The sequence below is a fragment of the Dermochelys coriacea genome, chromosome 5 (genome assembly GCF_009764565.3).
Source record: "Dermochelys coriacea isolate rDerCor1 chromosome 5, rDerCor1.pri.v4, whole genome shotgun sequence".
NCBI classification, from domain to species: domain Eukaryota; kingdom Metazoa; phylum Chordata; order Testudines; family Dermochelyidae; genus Dermochelys; species Dermochelys coriacea.
This window is the reverse complement of record NC_050072.1, coordinates 118,844,479-118,856,902: the sequence shown is the minus strand read 5'-3', so window position 1 is coordinate 118,856,902 and position 12,424 is coordinate 118,844,479. Positions and strand designations below refer to the sequence as shown.

Here is a 12,424-nt window from a genome sequence, read left to right as displayed (position 1 = left end):
AACCAATTCATGGGCGACAGCATAGCCTCGTGGAAAGAGCACTGGACTTTGGAATCCTAAGACCTGGATTCTGTTCCTTGCTCTGCCATTGACCTGCTGAGTGATCCTGGGTAACTTAGCAAGTCATGTCACCCCTGTGCCTCAGTTTCCCCATCTGCAAAATGTGGGCATTGATACTTACAGTAAAGTACTTTGAGGTCTAAAGACAAAAGCAGGTGTACAATTTTGTATATTGCATTGATGTGTACTTCTATATTTGTTTTATTTCTGCATCTTTTTGTTTCTCTTAATTCTGTTTCTGAATAAAAGGGAGAATAAAAACATGTCATATCTCAAGAAACACAGTAGAACTTTGTGAAATATTCTTGTGCATTGCTGAAATGAAATTTTATCCATGTAAAATTTGAGAAACTGCTTAAAGCAGTATTGGTACGTAGGAAGAGAATACCAGTTAGAGGTACATTTTATCATTTGCTTCACTTTCATCCATGATTTCACTGAAGGATATGCTAGGAATCAGTAATTCTCAGTAACATACTGTATTTACCCAGTATGTCTAGATTTGCAGTTCTGTCTTACCGAATTTATTTTTCTGTTTACTGCATGTGCATGATAAGATGTATATGTTAGTCTTGGCTGTCATGTAAGATATAGCCAACTTAATTACAGGTGGCTTCCTTCCAACTCTGTGTGGTTTGAGGGGCAGATGACTACTTTATCTCTTAAAAATTGCAGATGTATAAAAGTACATTATATAACAGTTTTACATATTTGATAGTATTCATCACTCGGCCACCCTTTTTTATTATTATTATTTATTATTTGTATTATGGTACCATGTAGAAGTCCCTGTCATGGACTCATGCCGTACAAACACAGATCCAAAATATAATCCCTGCCCCCAAAGAGTTTCCAGTCAAAGTAATTGTCACTTTTTCATACTGGGGCTTGATCCTGCTCCCATTTAAGCCAACAAGATCCATCCCTTAGTCCCAGGTCCTACTATTGACAGTATTTGCATGAAGATTGGTATAGTGCCTGCATAGAACCTAGTTGACTTGAATGGATTCTTTGCAAGCCTAGCTGTCTTTTCCATCCACTAAGCTTGTAAACTATTGAGGGGAGGGACTATGTCTAGTGTTTTTTGTAGAGCATCTAGCCTCACTTCTGATTGGGGTGTCTGGGTGATACTATTTGTGACCCCCCATATTCACCACTGTCATATAATTAGGATATGTTTTGTACAAAGTATGCCTTGTGACGTATCGTTCTAAAAGTCTTGATCTGCTACACAGTCATATCTCATTGGATTGTATGTGCTATCATTGTATTTGAAGTTATGGAGGTTGGCTATGTATGGGCTACTGAAACATGTTGTGAGATTGAGAACACCCACAAGCAGCCTTTCAGGTACAACAACAGAAAGGCCAAACAATGTTAATGGCTTATTGAGGAAATGTACACAATCACAAGGATTACCCCAGGAACTGCATACAATAGAAACCTCTCGGAGATAGCACTACACAATGGGAACTGTTTGACCCAGGTCACAGCAAAAGCGCTTTCCAGAAAGTTGGAAGAAGATAGAAAAGGGGGAAATGACATGATGGCACCTAACTCTCCCTGCAACAACACACCCAAAAGTACCAAAGGAAAAAGACTGATCTGTGGGAAGTGCTGGTCCCAGGCTAAAGGGCTTTCTAGCCTGTATATGGAAACTTGGTGGCCTGCTTGTATCATCAGTCAAAGTGAGAGATTACTGATTCAGATACTATCTAATATTGTATGCTCAGTTTGCATTTTTGTTTTATTTCTTATTTCTAATCTACTTTGATCTGTTTGCTATCATGTATAATCACTTAAAGCTATGTTTCTGTAGTTAATAAATCTATTTTATATTTTACCCAAAACACTGTGTCTTGTTTGAAGTGCAAAGGGGGTAAATCTCAGCTCATGATCAAGAGTTGGCCATCTGCTTTCCTTTGTAGAAGCGGCGGACTAGGCAATAAATTCATACTGGTCAGGTCTTTACTAAGACAGGACTGTACAGCTCTGTGGTCTTAGGCTGGGGAGCTTGGAGTATGTTGGCTGTAGCCTCTCTGTCGTGGGTTCATGAGTGGCTGGCCAGAGCATTCATGAACACAGCTGCGTGTGGTCCCTGCCTGTGGTTGTTGGTGTGAGTGCAAGCTTGGAGGGCTTTCCAGCTTATCACAATGTCAGGTGTGAGAGGGAACCCAAATTAGTGAGACAGAGGGCTTAGCTCCATGTGGCACTTCAGGGTGAACCCATCATCCTGTTGTACAAAAATGAAACAAAAAGCTCATGGCCTATTCACTGTGCAATATGTCTTCAGTAATCTGTAGTTAATGAAAGAAATGTAAAGTCAGCAGCAGACCAGTTTCAACCGTTTTATGTTTATACCCATGCATATTAGTCTTCAATGGCTATTTACAAGTGCTAGTAAAATGAATTTAAAGATTGTGACATGCATATAGCTGTTCAGCTAGACAGAGGTCATTGTTTGCTGCATACTATACTTTTAAATTTGGCATATCTCTCTGCGTGCTTCAGCAGCAGGCTGCCATTTTGTTTCAGTTGAAATTCAGATGACTAGAGTGAGTCCGTCTTTGTGGCCTTCTTCCAAAAGGAGATGTTGGGTTGATCTAAAATGTGATCAGTTAGCACAAAGAAATACATATGTAGGAGACAAATGACTGGTATTTTGTTGGTGAAGAAGGAGGTAGAAGGGCTTGTTCTTTTATTTCTAATGGTCTAGATATCATAGAGATTATTTTGCTGTAGAGTAGATCAGTTTTCTCATCAACGTTTTTAGATCAAAAATGGCTTTCTAAAAGTTACATAAACTTTCATTAAAAATGTCCATTTTAAAAAAAATCCTGTTTATTTTTCCCCACCTGCCCCTTTACCCCTCCAGCCCCAGAAAAAAAAAAAGCATAACCTTAAAATTGTGATTTTTGTAATAAAAACCTGTGTCATAATGCATATGCACATAGAAGCTGAAATAAAGTTGCACTGGCAACCTGAAATCTGGCATTTCCTAATTTTCGAGTGCCTAACTTTGCAAAGTTAATATTAATTGGGCTAATTCTTCCCTTTTTATTGTTATATTTAATTGAAATTAGTAATGATATGAATCAAGCAGATGGTGGTTACTAGATGGTGGGATGGAAGTTGGATGGAAGGGATGATTTTTTTTTTCCCACAGTATCCTCACTGTGAGCATTATTTTTACTTTGTTATAGTTATATGGGAGGAAAGATGAAGTTAAGAAAAGCCCAGGAACCAACCCTGTGCAATCCAACCTATTTCCATTCACCAGTTAGTCACAGTTATCCCCCAGCAGCACTCATCACAGAAATGGAAAGATGAGTATTTGAGGATTTGCATAGTATAAACCCACGTCAAGTACCAGAACAACCATATGTTCCTGTGTGTCATCAAAGTCCATAAAAGAATTAGATCCATGACCTGAATGGACATATGAAGATACTAGTTCCTAATAAGTACAGGAAAATTAAAGTTTAAGCATACATGTATATTTTGTATTGAATTGTAATGTTTGCTAGGGAAACTGTGAGATGGCATTCTTATTTTTTCATAATGCTCCCCCCGTCAAGGGGGGAAATGTAGCCAATTAGTTCACTTATCATTGAAATGTTATTCTCATGTTGAAGTCATGTGTTATGTCTATATATATATATATATATATATATATATATATATATATACACACACACACACTCAATATATGATGAATAAATATAAGTAGGATAGGTGTATAAGATTGACAAGTATTTAGGAGTGATGAGTGGGTATTAGCTATAAGTAAAGCCAGAATGTAATGTAAGGCCTACAGGCTCAGGCCTCTAATTTTAGCCACGCTAGGCTTCAGGCTTAAGGACGCTTGATGTAAGGCGGTGATCTAAGAATAACCCTATGCCAATACAGTCATAAAATTACTGGAAAGAATGGGCCAGTAGGTGGTGGTGCATGAAATATGTTGTATACCCACCAAGAGCACAAGACACCTGATTGTAAAGTCACAAAGTTCTGTTTTGACCAAAGATTACCTTGGAAGCAGGTGGATGTAAATGTTAATAAGATGCTAATGGGAATAAGGGGAACTGAGATGCTCTGCTTTTCATAGGTTGTTTTCTCAAGATTCATAAGGTGTAGAAGTACAGATAAGGAAAGGAGGTATATGCATAAGGTATAGGCATGGTCATAACAGGATGAAAAAAGTTTCATGGTTAAACTAAAGTGGGAGGGCCTCATTGGGATGATCCCAGCAGGAACCATTCCTCTCTCATGAAATCCACCCAACTCTATAAAATCTTTGGATATGTGAGTATGGATATGGCATTGACCAGTGTATGAACTCTCTCCGGTTGTGTAAAGGGGTATGTGAGTGTAATGTATAATACAGTTACAAGTAATATAATCTTGTCTGTATTTTCTGGTTACTGTCCTCATTTTTCATGTGTTCCTAAAGCCTCCATACCGCCACCCTCTTTTTATTTAACTGTAGCCACAGGAGCTGGATGGATTGTAATTTTCAATAGAACTATGAATTCATTCAATTTAAAAGGCTGCAAATTTTCAGAAGCGTGCAGCATCTAGTAATTCCCTCAGAGAACAGTGGTAACTGAGATCTCTTGAAAATCTCTCCCTGGGGCCTGACTTTTCTCTGTGACCATAAACTCAGTGGCAGTGTTCTAATTTTAACCAAACAACCGTAGCTGTGTTGGGAGGACAGCAGCTTCTCTGGCACTGCTGTTTGTGAACCTAAACATTCTGACCTTCAATGACCTTTTTTGCAAAGGCAGTTGAAGCTCTAATTCAATGAAAATGTGCTAATTAATGGCACAGATGAGAAACAATCCAGGTGAATTTCATGGTGCCCTACAGCATTCTTAATTAAAACTGCATTATTACATATCAATTGACATGTTAGAGAAATCATGGTGATCATCCAGATTTTCCCCCCTTTCATAGATAGGGCCATTCTATGTTAAAGTGGTTATTTTTTATGGTAAAATAAAACATTGAACATGCTCAAACTTCTGTGCCTAAAGTTAGGCAGCTAAATCTTTATTTAGGCACTGAATTGAAAGTGGCCTGATTTTTGAGATGTCTCTGGGTGCTCAGCAGCTCTGAAAGTCCACCACTTCTGCTTAATTTTAGGCACCCAGGTTTGAGCATTTTGGCAAATATTTTATTTTACCATTAAAAATTTCTTTAACATTAAATGACCCCATCTATGAAAGGGGGGGGGGGAAATCTGGATAGATTAGAACTGTACATGTCCACAAATGTTAAGCTGATGAAGACAGACAATAATTTTGTTGTCATATTAAAGGATAGCAAGCATTTCTATATTTAAAGGGCCTGAATCTTGTTTACAATAAGATGCCTTTACTCACTCTAGTAGTTGAAAGGGGCCTTAGAGATTGCAGACACGATTTATTCCCACATAAAGGCCTGACCCTTCCAGGGACTTATAAAATGGCCTCAATGTAATTGAGAATCAGGTCCATGATTCTGAATTACTACTGACATATCTGTTTTCAGTGTTGTGGTTGCCATGTTAGTCCCAGGATATTATAGAGACAAGGTGCATGAGGTAATATATTTTATTGGACCAACTGCTGCTGGAGAAAGACAAGCATACACAGAGAGATTTGTCTTTTTCCTCAACTGCAGTTGGTCCAACAAAAGGTATCATCTCACTCTCACCTTCTCCCACTGAAATATTTGACCTATTTCCAGCTATTAAACAGAAATTGAAGTGTTGCCTTTGACCCCACCCAAAGAAAGTCTCTGAAAAAAGTGATGGCAAACTTCTACTCTCAAAAGACAGATACAAAACAGTTATTTGCTGCTTTACTTGGTCTGTCTAATGTTAGAGAGAATGACTAACAAGTGTGTAGAAGAGGAGGACAAAAACAAATTCAAGTTAAAACAGTTTTCATGTTTACTAGTTCTCATGTTAATCTAGTCTTGAGTATCACCCTGCAGAGGAGTTAGACATTTGCAAGAAATAAGAAATCGCCAGGCAACCAGATGTCAACAAGCATCTGCATGATAAAGGCACTTTGCCTTTAAAACAAATATAGTTTTTTGCATCTATGCAATCATCCAAATATATCAAGGCTTAATCATCTGACTTTTGACTCTGACAATTGCTTATTTTCCTTTTCTTTGTTTTAAAATATACTGCTGAATGTTCAAAAGTGACAGACATAGCAACATTTCCAATTTCTAAACCAGGACAGTGTCTCTAGTTAATAATTAAAATGAATGGCCCCAAACCTGAAGACTCGAGACAAAAAAAAGAATAGGGTTAGAAGGTTTATAGTTTGTTTGGTTTTTTTTTTTTGCTTTGAAATCTCATTTCATGTCTTATTTTGTGCCTAACACCATCACTTGAAAACATCATGAAATGCTGCACTTTATACAGTGATTTGCAGTGACTGCTGTGATATTCCCCAGTATAAGGTAGAGTTGTTCCTGTCAGCCAGTAGCATCTTTCTCAGGCTCTGGCAAGTATTCCTAGCCTGTTAATACAACAGAGAATCTCCATTGTCTTTTTCCATCCCTGTAGAGCAAAAAATGAAAGTCTAGCATGGCACTTTTACTGAGTAGAAGAGTCAAGCAACTTCCTACGGGAAGCAACCTTCTCCTACTATAGGTGTTCTTGAGTACTGCCATACTACTAATTTAAGTCCATATCTTGTCCACAGACATTAAAGTCTGCATCACATGGGCAGAAGTGCATACCCAGCTACTCAGAGAAGTGCATTAAGTCTAAGAAAAAACCTGCCACCATAAGCTGAGATGAATCCCATCATACCAGCCCATCATATGAAACATGTTTTTGCAAATTTGCTCAGAAGCAACTTCCATATGTCTGTTGTTGGCATCATGGTTGTATTCATATTTTGCAATTTTCATGATGATCCATGTCCTCTTTCCACAGCCAGAGTTAGATTGCATAGTCTGTCTTGTAATCTACATATAATGTGGTGGGAGAATACCACATTTTGCCTCACACCAAGAGCAGCACCACTTATTGTGCTAACTTGTCTTATTCCTTGCACAGCTGTATAAATGGAGGTAGGAGAGCTACAGGCCAGTCAGCCTCACCTCAGTCCCTGGAAAAATCATGGAGCAGGTCCTCAAGGAATCAATTCTGAAGCACTTAGAGGAGAGGAAAGTGATCAGGTACAGTCAGCATGGATTCACCAAGGGCAAGTCATGCCTGACTAATCTAATTGCCTTCGATGACAAGATAACTGGCTCTGTGGATGAGAGGAAAGCAGTGGACATGTTGTTCCTTGACTTTAGCAAAGCTTTTGACATGGTCTCCCACCGTATTCTTGCCAGCAAGTTAAAGTAGTATGGGCTGGATGAATGCACTATAAGGTGGATAGAAAGTTGGCTAGATTGTTGGGCTCAACGGGTAGTGATCAATGGCTCCATGTCTAGTTGGCAGCCAGTATCAAGTGGAGTGCCCCAAGGGTCGGTCCTTGGGCTGGTTTTGTTCAATATCTTCATAAATGATCTGGAGGATGGTTTGCACCCTCAGCAAGTTTGCAGGTGACACTAAACTGGGAGGAGAGGTAGATATGCTGGAGGGTAGGAATAGGATACAGAGGGCCCTAAAGAAATTGGAGGATTGGGCCAAAAGAAATCTGATGAGGTTCAACAAGGACAAGTGCAGAGTCCTGCACTTAGGATGGAAGAATCCCATGCACCGCTACAGACTAGGGACAGAATGGCTAGGCAGCAGTTCTGCAGAAAACAACCTAGGGGTTACAGTGGAAGAGAAGCTGGATATGAGCCAACAGTGTGCCCTTGTTGCCAAGAAGGCCAATGGCATTTTGGGATGTATAAGTAGGGGCATTGCCAGCAGATTGAAGGACGTGATTGTTCTCCTCTATTCAACATTGGTGAGGCCTCATCTGGAGTACTGTATCCAGTTTTGGGCCCCCCCCCCCACTACAAGAAGGATGTGGAAAAATTGGGAAAACGTCCAGCGGAGGGCAACAAAAATGATGAGGGGACTGGAACACATGACTTATGAGGAGAGGCTGAGGGAACTGGGATTGTTTAGTCTGCGGAAGAGAAGAATGAGGGAGGATTTGATAGCTGCTTTCAACTACCTGAAAGGGGGTTCCAAAGAGGATGGATCTAGACTGTTCTCAGTGGTAGCAGATGACAGAATGAGGAGTAATGGTCTCAAGTTGCCGTGGGGGAGGTTTAGGTTGGATATTAGGAAAAACTTTTTCACTAGGAGGGTGGTGAAATACTGGAATGGGTTACCTAGGAAGGTGGTGGAATCTCCTTCCTTAGAGGTTTTTAAGGCCTGACTTGACAAAAAGCCCTGGCTGAGATGGTTTAGTTGGGGTTGGTCCTGCTTTGAGCAGGGGGTTGGACTAGATGACCTCCTGAGGTCCCTTCCAACCCTGATATTCTATGATTCTATGATACCTTTCATATATCCTATATTCCTTTCCGAAAACAGATAGCTAGATATGTGGTGTGTGTTCATTCAAAGACAACCTCTCTCTTTATATCAATCTGTTTTCTCCCTTTTCTTTCCATAATCTCCCTCCCTTTCGTTTAACAGTGCTACCAAGTCACTGTCTTCTAAATAAGACATTCACAAAAACAGATAATGGTAATAAAATTGCTTCCTTTTAATAAGATAAAGTGCAAAGCATGTGACGAGAGGCAGTTATCTAAAATGATTTGTCGTCTTTGCAGGTTACCCTGACATAGCTTAAAAATAACCATTTATAAGAAGTGTGTGTGTGTGTGTGTATAGCACCACCACCATAACTTTGCACAATTCTCTACAGAATTAAGACAGACACAGTATAATAGGGTTGTACTGTAACAGTGCAGGGTTTCCACACTCACTGCTAGTGCACCTCCTTACATCTAGGTCTGGGAATTCAGCTGTCCCTGTGTCGGGTGCACCCTTGCATGTTGTTGCTCACTGTGCTATAGTCTTTCATCTGGTAACTTGGCACTCTGGCCAGGTCACCATTTAGTCCACTTGGGGTTACAAAGTCGAACAAGTCAAATATCCAAATGCTTTCTCTAGATGGTATTCAGCCTCAGCTTGGGACTTGTGCCTCTTTGGCTGGTGGTAGAACCTTGGCCCACCCAATACACCAGGTTCTAGGCCAGAGGACCCTATAACCAGTAGTTCATGGCATCAGTCTCCATTGCTGTTTCCCTGGCCTCCTTCCCTATCTGCCCATCTCATTCTGGGTTTGCCACTGGACCCTACTCTACTTCTTGTGGCTGTTTATACCCCTTGTAGCCTCATGACAGATTCCTTTCTCCATTGCAGGATTCAGTAAGCCAGAGTGCTTACTTTCCCTATGGCCTTCTTCGTGGCTCATGATGACCTCTCCTCTAAAGGAGACACTGTAGGTTTCTTTCCTTGCAGCCCGTTTATACTCTCAGCTTCTTGGCTTTATAGTCCTGGCCCAGTCCTTCTCAAGCTGGGCTTCATTTTCATCGGCCCTGGTCCTCCTCCTGTTATGTGACGCCAGATGACCTTATTGACTTTTCAGGCCCTCATTAACCCTATTACACACAGTCCCTGTCCTAAACAGCTAACATTCTGTGGGCCAGGTAGTGATACACTCAGGATGTCTACACTGAAAGAAAAAGTTTTCTTAATGGGTTAAAATAGCTGTGAAGACGCAACAACTCTGCTGTTAACAGGTTAGCAGTTGGAGTTGGAGCCTGAGGCTGAACTGAAGCTGCTAACCTGAGTTAAAAGCAATGTTGCCATGTATTCACTGCTATTTTAACCCAAGTTAGCTAACCCAAGTTTAGAGTACACCCATTTTGCAGTGTAGATGTAATCTTCCTCATGATGGTTTGAACAGCACTCCATCATTGACTTCACTGAGACTATTCCTGCATAAAGATATTATTCAGTGTTAAGGATAATGTAAACTGACCCTCACTCAGGCAAACATAGACCCAGAGTCTGACAAACTCTTGTTGTATAGTACCTTACTCTACACCTGGTTCCACTGAAGTGAAGTGTGATTCGCTATGACCCAGGGTCATATTAGACAAAGTAAGGAGACAGAAAAAGTGTTCATGGTGAAACAAAACCATTAACGTGAGCAGTATTACTTTGTAAACTAATCCAAAATTCTGATATGCTTTGAATTAAGAATCCATGTGTGATGTGTAGAACAACAGGAATGGGTAAAACAGAGTGTTTGGGAGCTTAAGGGCTTTTCCTCTACACAACTCCACTCTCTGCGACTTGCTATACACACTCACTCTTGTTGAGCTGCCTGTGGGTTTGCTTGGGGATGTGGACTCTTTTCAGATACATTTACTCCCTTTTTGCCATTCTCTTCCCTATCTCATCACACACAATGAGGCAACGTCACTTCACCATATGATGATGATGCACCCAGGATGACCTGCAACCACCAGAATTGGTGAGCCTCCCCTTCCTATTTTGATCTGCTTTAATCACCTCAATGCTTCCATCTGCTGAAGAATTCAAAGACCCAGCAGGGCTAATGCTGCTGTCAGCAAAAGTCTTTGCAAAGAGCTTTGAGAGATTGGAAGGACCACTTTTGAGCGTCCAGGTGTTGAAGGGATTGGAGATTTTACCCTTTTCAACAGTGGTGCAGTGACCATTCTCGACTTGTACTCCCTGAAGCTCCAGGAGCCATTGTGCATGCTTGGAGGTCCACTGGAACAATGCTTCTTCACCAATATGCATCTGTGACTGACTCAATCCATCCCAAAATATCAGTTTGGGCATGTGGTGAGAAATAGCTGATTTTGAAAAGCCACTCCATTCAATCTGAGGGATAGACGATGAAAAGGAAAATTAGAAATAGCAGAGAACCTAATACAATGTATTGAAAGGAGAGAGAAAACTAACTCTGATGTTAATACAAAATAGTATAAATCAGACGCCATAGAAAACAGTGTCCATGACCTCTCCATCTTCTATATTTTTGGTATTTAATTATCTCCATTCTAATTTCATCCTTGTGGCTAAATATAGCCAGATCTGCAACTTTTCAGAAATAGCCTCAGGAAATCCAATCAGTAAGGAGATTGTTCTCCTATATTTACTTCACAGTATCCTTTTGGAGACCTTGACAGTCTGCATAATCATTCAGTGTCTATGATCATTTACCTTGTTCTCTGGAATATCAATAATTATCTTATCTCTGTGGGTAGCATGACTACTTTCTGTGAAATTTCTGCAATAAAATTCAGGTCAGAAGTTAAAACTGAGGACTGAAATCAATCAGTTTGGTGTGTGTGTGTGTGTGTGTGTGTGTGTATATATATATATAGCGTTTTCAATCAAATTTCTACATGACACAAATGTATTGAAATTGTGATCTTGCTGCAATGTGAAGTTCTAGGAATTCACTTTTAAGTTACTTTAGGCTTACAAGGACACTGCCAAGGTATGTTAAAATATCTTTTGATCTCTGTTTGTTGTAGTCCTTTGGATCTCAAATGTTGACAGCCTGATTTGCTGGACTGTGAGCTGGGGTTCACCACAGGATCTGGGAAGGAATGAATACTGCCGTGTGTCCTAGAATTAAAGCAGAAATGTGTAAAATGGTAGATTTAATTGCAAAATATTACTCACCCCCTGGATGTTTGTGTGATGTACAGAGTTCCAGATGGTATAGTCCTCGATAAACAAGAGAGAGAAGGCTGGAACTCAAGCTGTATGGATGTCTATTTGTCTTTAAGTGTAATGATTAGATGTATATAATCCTGAATCTACCTGTGCTGGGTCTTCCCCAGCCAACCTCCAAATGTTTTGCATACTAGAGTTCAAGGGACCCACTACTGAGCAGGATACCACATCATTCACAGATCCTGTGCATCTTTCCACACTGGTTCTGTTAAGTCAGGGTCCTCCATGGCCACAGGAAGAAGACAGGATTAGGGTCTGAATGCACAATCGAGTTTATTGGAGTGTTGCCTATGAGTGCCGAATTGCTGACACATTCTGTTTCTCTAGAAGGATAGAAGCATTTATTCTGGTCTCCTGATAGTCACAATTGATTGGTAGGTGCAGTGTTGTTGTAGCAGTGTCTGTCCGAGGATATTAGAGAGAGAAGGTAGGTGAGGTAATATCTTTTATTGGCCCAGTTTCTGAAGAGCTCTGTGTAAGCACAAAAGCTTGTCTCTCATCAACAGAAGTTGGTCCAATAAAAAATATTACCCCCACCACATACCTCTAGTATTGATTGGGGGTGGCCATGTTACAACAGCATGTTAGGCAGCTCAATATGGATTTAGGTGTTTGACTGTTGGGACTCAATTTTTTCCCCCAAATGTTTAAAACTTATTTGTGCCTCAGTTTTCTGTTCGA

General features: G+C 40.3%; 1 long non-coding RNA gene across 2 annotated transcripts in view; it reads left to right on the top strand.

The window, feature by feature from the left end:
- LOC122460308 overlaps nucleotides 1-7,143 on the top strand; it is a 380,240-nt gene extending 373,097 nt beyond the window's left edge. For both annotated transcript variants that reach the window (XR_006281552.1, XR_006281551.1), the window contains exons 5-6: nucleotides 4,087-4,191; nucleotides 6,765-7,143. This is a non-coding gene — a long non-coding RNA (uncharacterized LOC122460308). The remainder of the gene's footprint in view (nucleotides 1-4,086; nucleotides 4,192-6,764) is intronic.
- The last annotated feature ends 5,281 nt before the right edge of the window (nucleotides 7,144-12,424 follow it).